Here is a 10,000-nt window from a genome sequence, read left to right as displayed (position 1 = left end):
TAACTACTACCTTTACTATAACTACTACCTAATGCCTTTAATATAACTACTACCTTTAATATAACTACTACCTTTACTATAACTACTACCTTTACTATAACTACTACCTTCAATATAACTACTACCTTCAATATAACTACTACCTTTACTATAACTACTGCCTTCAATATAACTACTACCTTTACTATAACTACTACCTAATGCCTTCAATATAACTACTACCTTTAATATAACTACTACCTTTACTATAACTACTACCTTTACTATAACTACTACCTTTACTATAACTACTACCTTCAATATAACTACTGCCTTCAATATACAGTGCCTTGCGAAAGTATTCGGCCCCCTTGAACTTTGCGACCTTTTGCCACATTTCAGGCTTCAAACATAAAGATATAAAACTGTATTTTTTTGTGAAGAATCAACAACAAGTGGGACACATTCATGAAGTGGAACGACATTTATTGGATATTTCAAACTTTTTTAACAAATCAAAAACTGAAAAATTGGGCGTGCAAAATTATTCAGCCCCTTTACTTTCAGTGCAGCAAACTCTCTCCAGAAGTTCAGTGAGGATCTCTGAATGATCCAATGTTGACCTAAATGACTAATGATGATAAATACAATCCACCTGTGTGTAATCAAGTCTCCGTATAAATGCACCTGCACTGTGATAGTCTCAGAGGTCCGTTAAAAGCGCAGAGAGCATCATGAAGAACAAGGAACACACCAGGCAGGTCCGAGATACTGTTGTGAAGAAGTTTAAAGCCGGATTTGGGTACAAAAAGATTTCCCAAGCTTTAAACATCCCAAGGAGCACTGTGCAAGCGATAATATTGAAATGGAAGGAGTATCAGACCACTGCAAATCTACCAAGACCTGGCCGTCCCTCTAACCTTTCAGCTCATACAAGGAGAAGACTGATCAGAGATGCAGCCAAGAGGCCCATGATCACTCTGGATGAACTGCAGAGATCTACAGCTGAGGTGGGAGACTCTGTCCATAGGACAACAATCAGTCCTATATTGCACAAATCTGGCCTTAATGGAAGAGTGGCAAGAAGAAAGCCATTTCTTAAAGATATCCATAAAAAGTGTTGTTTAAAGTTTGCCACAAGCCACCTGGGAGACACACCAAACATGTGGAAGAAGGTGCTCTGGTCAGATGAAACCAAAATGGAACTTTTTGGCAACAATGCAAAACGTTATGTTTGGCATAAAAGCAACACAGCTCATCACCCTGAACACACCATCCCCACTGTCAAACATGGTGGTGGCAGCATCATGGTTTGGGCCTGCTTTTCTTCAGAAGGGACAGGGAAGATGGTTAAAATTGATGGGAAGATGGATGGAGCCAAATACAGGACCATTCTGGAAGAAAACCTGATGGAGTCTGCAAAAGACCTGAGACTGGGACGGAGATTTGTCTTCCAACAAGACAATGATCCAAAACATAAAGCAAAATCTGCAATGGCATGGTTCAAAAATAAACATATCCAGGTGTTAGAATGGCCAAGTCAAAGTCCAGACCTGAATCCAATTGAGAATCTGTGGAAAGAACTGAAAACTGCTGTTCACAAATGCTCTAAATCCAACCTCACTGAGCTCGAGCTGTTTTGCAAGGAGGAATGGGAAAAAAATTCGGTCTCTCGATGTGCAAAACTGATAGAGACATACCCCAAGCGACTTACAGCTGTAATCTCGGCAAAAGGTGGCGCTACAAAGTATTAACTTAAGGGGGCTGAATAATTTTGCACGCCCAATTTTTCAGTTTTTGATTTAAAAAAAAGTTTGAAATATCCAATAAATGTCGTTCCACTTCATGATTGTGTCCCACTTGTTGTTGATTCTTCACAAAAAAATACAGTTTTATATCTTTATGTTTGAAGCCTGAAATGTGGCAAAAGGTCGCAAAGTTCAAGGGGGCCGAATACCTTCGCAAGGCACTGTAACTACTACCTTTACTATAACTACTACCTAATGCCTTTAATATAACTACTACCTTCAATATAACTACTACCTTTACTATAACTACTACCTAATGCCTTTAATATAACTACTACCTTCAATATAACTACTACCTAATGCCTTCAATATAACTACTACCTAATGCCTTCAATATAACTACTACCTTCAATATAACTACTACCTTCAATATAATTACTACCTAATGCCTTTAATATAACTACTACCTTCAATATAACTACTACCTTCAATATAACTACTACCTTCAATATAATTACTACCTAATGCCTTTAATATAACTACTACCTTTAATATAACTACTACCTTTACTATAACTACTACCTTTACTATAACTACTACCTTCAATATAACTACTACCTTCAATATAACTACTACCTTTACTATAACTACTACCTTTACTATAACTACTACCTTTACTATAACTACTACCTTCAATATAACTACTACCTTCAATATAACTACTACCTTCAATATAACTACTACCTTCAATACAACTACTACCTTTACTATAACTACTACCTTTACTATAACTACTACCTTCAATATAACTACTACCTTTACTATAACTACTACCTTCAATATAACTACTACCTTCAATATAACTACTACCTTCAATATAACTACTACCTTTAATATAACTACTACCTTCAATATAACTACTACCTTCAATACAACTACTACCTTTACTATAACTACTACCTTCAATATAACTACTACCTAATGCCTTCAATATAACTACTACCTTTACTATAACTACTACCTTGGAGGTAACAGATAGGAGGTAACACAGGACAGATAGGAGGTAACATATAGGAGGTAACAGATAGGAGGTAACATATAGGAGGTAACAGAGGACAGATAGGAGGTAACATATAGGAGGTAACAGATAGGAGGTAACAGAGGACAGATAGGAGGTAACACATGACAGATAGGAGGTAACACATGACAGATAGGAGGTAACAGAGGACAGATAGGAGGTAACACATGACAGATAGGAGGTAACAGAGGACAGATAGGAGGTAACATATAGGAGGTAACAGATAGGAGGTAACACATGACAGATAGGAGGTAACAGATGGGAGGCAACAGAGGACAGATAGGAGGTAACAGATGGGAGGTAACAGAGGACAGATAGGAGGTAACACATGACAGATGGGAGGTAACAGATAGGAGGTAACAGATGGGAGGTAACAGAGGACAGATAGGAGGTAACATATGGGAGGTAACACATGACAGATGGGAGGTAACAGATAGGAGGTAACATATGGGAGGTAACAAAGGACAGATAGGAGGTAACAGATAGGAGGTAACAGATAGGAGGTAACAGATAGGAGGTAACAGATGGGAGGTAACAGAGGACAGATAGGAGGTAACAGAGGACATATAGGAGGTAACAGAGGACAGATAGGAGGTAACAGATAGGAGGTAACACAGGACAGATAGGAGGTAACAGATAGGAGGTAACAGATAGGAGGTAACAGATGGGAGGTAACAGAGGACAGATGGGAGGTAACAGATAGGAGGTAACAGAGGACAGATAGGAGGTAACAGATAGTAGGTAACACAGGACAGATAGGAGGTAACAGATGGGAGGTAACACAGGACATATAGGAGGTAACAGATAGGAGGTAACAGATAGGAGGTAACAGATAGGAGGTAACAGATAGGAGGTAACAGATGGGAGGTAACACAGGACAGATAGGAGGTAACCTTTGGGGGACACACACTGAATAAACAACGGAGTTGAACGGCTATCCAAACACACTATGCCTACTTCAACACTGAAGACAGAGCAGCTACACTACTCTATTAAACACCACTGAGTGTGTGTGTGCGTGTGTGTGTGTGTGTGTGTGTGTGTGTGTGTGTGTGTGTGTGTGTGTGTGTGTGTGTGTGTCATCTATTAACCAGCGACAGAGTAATCCTTTATTCACACAGGGGGAGGTAGGGGATTTGAAAGCCTGACAAAATGTGGCCAATCAGAATCTCCCCTGCAGCTAGAAGGAAACCAGGTACCTGCTGAAAGTGCCAATCGGAAAGTTACTGACAGAGAACTCACAGTGGTGAGGCTATTAAAGACATGAAGTGTCTCAACCGGCACCCTCCACCCCTACCCCTACCCCTACACTATCCTATCCCTACTCTACCCTCTACCCTACCTCTACCCCTACCCCTACACTATCCTATCCCTACTCTACCCCTACCCCTACACTCTCCTATCCCTACTCTACCCATACCCCTACCCCTACACTATCCTATCCCTACTCTACCCCCACCCCTACCCAAAGCTATCCCTACTCTACCCTCTACCCTACCTCTACCCCTACACTATCCTATCCCTACTCTACCCATACCCCTACCCAATCCCTACTCTACCCTCTACCCTACCTCTACCCCTACCCCTACACAATCCTATCCCTACTCTACCCCTACCCCTACCCAATCCTATCCCTACTCGACCCTCTACCCTACCCCTACACTATCCTATCCCTACTCTACCCTCTACCCTACCTCTACCCCTACACAATCCTATCCCTACCCCATCCTATCCCTACTCTACCCTCTACCCTACCTCTACCCCTACACAATCCTATCCCTACCCAATCCTATCCCTACTCGACCCTCTACCCTACCCCTACACTATCATATCCCTACTCTACCCTCTACCCTACCCCTACACCTACCCAATCCTATCCCTACTCGACCCTCTACCCTACCCCTACACTATCCTATCCCTACTCTACCCTCTACCCTACCTCTACCCCTACCCCATCCTATCCCTACCAAACCCTACCCTATATCCATATCTGTGAAAGACAGATCATATCTGAAGCGTGTTAAAGTCAACTGATGTAGGTTAACTATAGGATGAACTAGGGGTCGTAGGGTAACTATAGGGTGAACTAGGGGCCGTAGGTTAACTATAGGGTGAACGAGGGGTCGTAGGGTAACTATAGGGTGAACTAATCACTATTGCTCTGCCACTGATTTGGCTCTTGAGACCTTCATCAGTAAGATCTGATTCAGAGACTAAATCAATAGACCTGTTACAGACAGCCGACAGACTGATATTTTAAGTGAACTCAAAGCGCTCTTGTCTTAAAAGAGGAGGTGATGAGCTGTAGCTAGTGGTGAAGAAGATGTGAGGGGCTCAAACCAGCACTGATCTGAAGGGAGAGGCTAGAGTAGTGAGGGACTCAACCCAGCACTGATCTGAAGGGAGAGGCTAGAGTAGTGAGGGACTCAACCCAGCACTGATCTGAAGGGAGAGGCTAGAGTAGTGAGGGACTCAAACCAGCACTGATCTGAAGGGAGAGGCTAGAGTAGTGAGGGACTCAACCCAGCACTGATCTGAAGGGAGAGGCTAGAGTAGTGAGGGACTCAAACCAGCACTGATCTGAAGGGAGAGGCTAGAGTAGTGAGGGACTCAAACCAGCACTGATCTGAAGGGAGAGGCTAGAGTAGTGAGGGACTCAAACCAGCACTGATCTGAAGGGAGAGGCTAGAGTAGTGAGGGAATCAAACCAGCACTGATCTGAAGGGAGAGGCTAGAGTAGTGAGGGACTCAAACCAGCACTGATCTGAAGGGAAAGGCATTATTACCCTGGCGTCCATCTTAACCTGTCTGTCAGCATGGCATCATTCAAACAGGATTAAGACAGAACACACACACACACACGCACACAGACACAAGCACGCACACACACAAACACCCTCAAAACCAAAAAAATCCAACCTTGAGTTTCCAGCTTCCTGTGAGGCCCCCGGAGGCAGCCGAGTGCCAGACCTGATATTCTCATGAGAGAAAGGCTTCGAGGTGCACAGCGGGACCAGTAGGTCCGTAGCACTGGGCCGCATCCCAGATACCACCCTATTCCTTAGTAAAGTGCACTACTTATAAGGCTCTGGCCAAAAGTAGTACACTATAATAGGGAATAGGGTGCAATTTGGGACTTCGACACTGTCAGCTACTGTACATAATTCTGAATGACAATTGACCTTCTGCTGCAGGGGCGATGACAGGGGCCCACAGAAAACCACAGGGCGAACCTGTCACTATCAGAACACTGACCAGTCTGACTGGGATTATTTTAGTCCACGTTGCAGCCAAAACCGGTTTGAGCATGGATGGGAACAGGGCTCCCCATATGGCAGGAGTAGGTCACCTAAAACTATGTCCCTCAATACCTGGATAACCTCTCTCTCTCTCTCTCTCTCTCTCTCTCTCTCACCTAAAACTATGTCCCCATATGGCAGGAGTAGGTCACCTAAAACTATGTCCCTCATATGGCAGGAGTAGGTCACCTAAAACTATGTCCCTCAATACCTGGATAACCCCTCTCTCTCTCTCAACTAAAACGATGTCCTTCAATGCCTGGATAACTGTATAACCTCTCTCTCTCTCTCTCTCTCTGTCTCTCTCAATTCAATTCAATTCAAGGGCTTTATTGGCATGGGAAACATGTGTTAACATTGCCAAAGCAAGTGAGGTAGATAATATATAAAGTTAATATATAAAGTGAAATAAACAATACAAATTAACAGTAAACTTCACACATACAGAAGTTTCAAAACAGTAAGACATTACAAATGTCATATCATATATATATATACAGTGTTTTAACAATGTACAAATAGTTAAAGGACACAAGATAAAATAAATAAGCATAAATATGGGTTGTATTTACAATGGTGTTTGTTCTTCACTGGTTGCCCTTTTCTCGTGGCAACAGGTCACAAATCTTGCTGCTGTGATGGCACACTGTGGGATTTCACCCAGTAGATATGGGAGTTTTTCAAAATTGGATTTGTTTTCGAATTCTTTGTGGGTCTGTATAATCTGAGGGAAATATGTGTCTCTAATATGGGCATACATTGGGCAGGAGGTTAGGAAGTGCAGCTCAGTTTCCACCTCATTTTGTGGGAAGTGAGCACATAGCCTGTCTTCTCTTGAGAGCCATGTCTGTACATAGTCAAAGCTTTCCTTAATTTTGGGTCAGTCACAGTGGTCAGGTATTCTGCCGCTGTGTACTCTCTGTTTAGGGCCAAATAGCATTATAGTTTGCTCTGTTTTTTTGTTAATTCTTTCCAATGTGTCAAGTAATTATCTTTTTGTTTTCTCATGATTTGGTTGGGTCTAATTGTGCTGCTGTCCTGGGGCTCTGTAGGGTGTGTTTGTGTTTGTGAACAGAGCCCCAGGACCAGCTTGCTTAGGGGACTCTTCTCCAGGTTCATCTCTCTGTAGGTGATGGCTTTGTTGTGTAAGGTTTGGGAATCGCTTCCTTTTAGGTGGTTATAGAATTTAACGGCTCTTTTCTGGATTTTGATAATTAGTGGGTATCGGCCTAATCCTGCTCTGCATGCATTATTTGGTGTTCTACGTTGTACACGGAGGATATTTTTGCAGAATTCTGCGTGCAGAGTCTCAATTTGGTGTTTGTCCCATTTTGTGAAGTCTTGGTTGGTGAGCGGACCCCAGACCTCACAACCATAAAGGGCAATGGGCTCTATGACTGATTCAAATATTTTTAGCCAAATCCTAATTGGTATGTTGAAATTTGTGTTCCTTTTGATGGCATAGAATGCCCTTCTTGCCTTGTCTCTCAGATCGTTCACAGCTTTGTGGAAGTTACCTGTGGCGCTGATGTTTAGGCCAAGGTATGTATAGTTTTTTGTGTGCTCTAGGGCAACAGTGTCTAGATGGAATTTGTATTTGTGGTCCTGGTGACTGGACCTTTTTTGGAACACAGGCCCCAGGTCTGACAGAATCTGTGCATAAGATCTAGGTGCTGCTGTAGGCCCTCCTTGGTTGGTGACAGAAGCACCAGATCATCAGCAAACAGCAGACATTTGACTTCGGATTCTAGTAGGGTGAGGCCGGGTGCTGCAGACTTTTCTAGTGCCCGTGCCAATTCGTTGATATATATGTTGAAGAGGGTGGGGCTTAAACTGCATCCCTGTCTCACCCCACGACCCTGTGTGAAGAAATGTGTGTATATTTATTTTTTTGCCAATTTTAACCGCACACTTGTTGTTTGTGTACATGGATTTTATAATGTCATATGTTTTACCCCCAACACCACTTTCCATCAGTTTGTATAGCAGACCCTCATGCCAAATTGAGTCTAAGGCTTTTTTGAAATCAACAAAGCATGAGAAGACTTTGTTTTGGTTTGTTTGGTTGTCAATTAGGGTGTGCAGGGTGAATACGTGGTCTGTCGTACGGTAATTTGGTAAAAAGCCTATTTGACATTTGCTCAGTACATTGTTTTCATTGAGGAAATGTACGAGTCTGCTGTTAATGATAATGCAGAGGATTTTCCCAAGGTTACTGTTGACGCATATTCCACGGTAGTTATTGGGGTCAAATTTGTCTCCACTTTTGTGGATTGGGGTGATCAGTCCTTGGTTCCAAATATTGGGGAAGATGCCAGAGCTAAGGATGATGTTAAATAGTTTTAGTATAGCCAATTGGAATTTGTTGTCTGTATATTTGATCATTTCATTGAGGATACCATCAACACCACAGGCCTTTTTGGGTTGGAGGGTTTTTATTTTGTCCTGTAACTCATTCAATGTAATTGGAGAATCCAGTGGGTTCTGGTCGTCTTTAATAGTTGATTCTAAGATCTGTATTTGATCCTGTATATGTTTTTGCTCTTTATTCTTTGTTATAGAGCCAAAAAGATTGGAGAAGTGGTTTACCCATACATCTCCATTTTGGATAGATAATTCTTCGTGTTGTTGTTTGTTTAGTGTTTTCCAATTTTCCCAGAAGTGGTTAGTCTATGGATTCTTCAATTACATTGAGCTGATTTCTGACATGCTGTTCCTTCTTTTTCCGTAGTGTATTTCTGTATTGTTTTAGTGATTCACCATAGTGAAGGCGTAGACTCAGGTTTTCCAGGTCTCTATGTTTTTGGTTGGACAGGTTTCTCAATTTCTTTCTTAGATTTTTGCATTCTTCATCAAACCATTTGTCATTATTGTTAATTTTCTTCGGTTTTCTATTTGAGATTTTTAGATTTGATAGGGAAGCTGAGAGGTCAAATATAGGGGTGTCAGTGGGCTGACTGTGAACGCTCTGAGAGACTCTGGGTTGAGGTCAGTGATAAAGTAGTCCACAGTACTACTGCCAAGAGATGAGCTATAGGTGTACCTGCCATAGGAGTCCCCTCAAAGCCTACCATTGACTATGTACATACCCAGCGTGCGACAGAGCTGCAGGAGTTGTGACCCGTTTTTGTTGGTTGTGTTGTCATAGTTGTGCCTAGGGGGGCATATGTGGGAGGGAATGCTGTCACCTCCAGGCCTCTCTCTCTCTCTCTCATAAAACTGTCCCTCAATATCTGGATAACTGTATAACCTCTCTCTCTCTCTCTCTCTCTCTCTCTCTCTCTCTCTCTCTCTCTCTCTGTATCTCTGTCTCTCTCTCTCTCTCTCTCTCTCTCATAAAACTGTCCCTCAATATCTGGATAACTGTATAACCCCTCTCTCTCTCTCTCTCTCTCTCTCTCTCTCTCTCTCTCTGTCTCTCTCTCTCAGTCTTTGTCTCTGTCTCTCTCTCATAAAATGATGTCCTTCAATTCCTGGATAACTGTATAACATCCATCCATCTATCCATAGTGATCATATGATATGATATATATATATATATATATAGGCTATCAGGTTGCATGCAGAGCCCATGTAGTGTTGGAAACACGGAAACGCAAACTACGAGACAAATGTCCTGGCCTTCAGCTACTTCCATGACTGACTGACGCTCTGACTGACTGACGCTCTGACTGACTCTCTGACTGACTGACTGACTCTCTGACTGACTCTCTGACCGACTCTCTGACCGACTGACTGACTGACTGACTCTCTGACTGACTGACTGACTTTCTCTCTGACCGACTCTCTGACTGACTGATTCTCTGACTGATTGACTCTGGCTAATTGACTGACTGACTGACTCTCTAACTGACTGACTGACTGACTCTCTGACTGACCGATTCTCTGACTGGTTG

At 42.5% G+C, this 10,000-nt stretch overlaps 1 protein-coding gene across 1 annotated transcript in view; it reads right to left on the bottom strand.

The window, feature by feature from the left end:
• tenm4 (teneurin transmembrane protein 4) overlaps positions 1 to 10,000 on the bottom strand; it is a 598,174-nt gene that overhangs the window by 151,178 nt on the left and 436,996 nt on the right.

Source organism: Oncorhynchus kisutch, linkage group LG15, assembly GCF_002021735.2.
Source record: "Oncorhynchus kisutch isolate 150728-3 linkage group LG15, Okis_V2, whole genome shotgun sequence".
Lineage (NCBI taxonomy): Eukaryota > Metazoa > Chordata > Actinopteri > Salmoniformes > Salmonidae > Oncorhynchus > Oncorhynchus kisutch.
The sequence above is the reverse complement of the archived record's forward strand: the minus strand, read 5'-3'. Positions and strand labels throughout refer to the sequence as shown.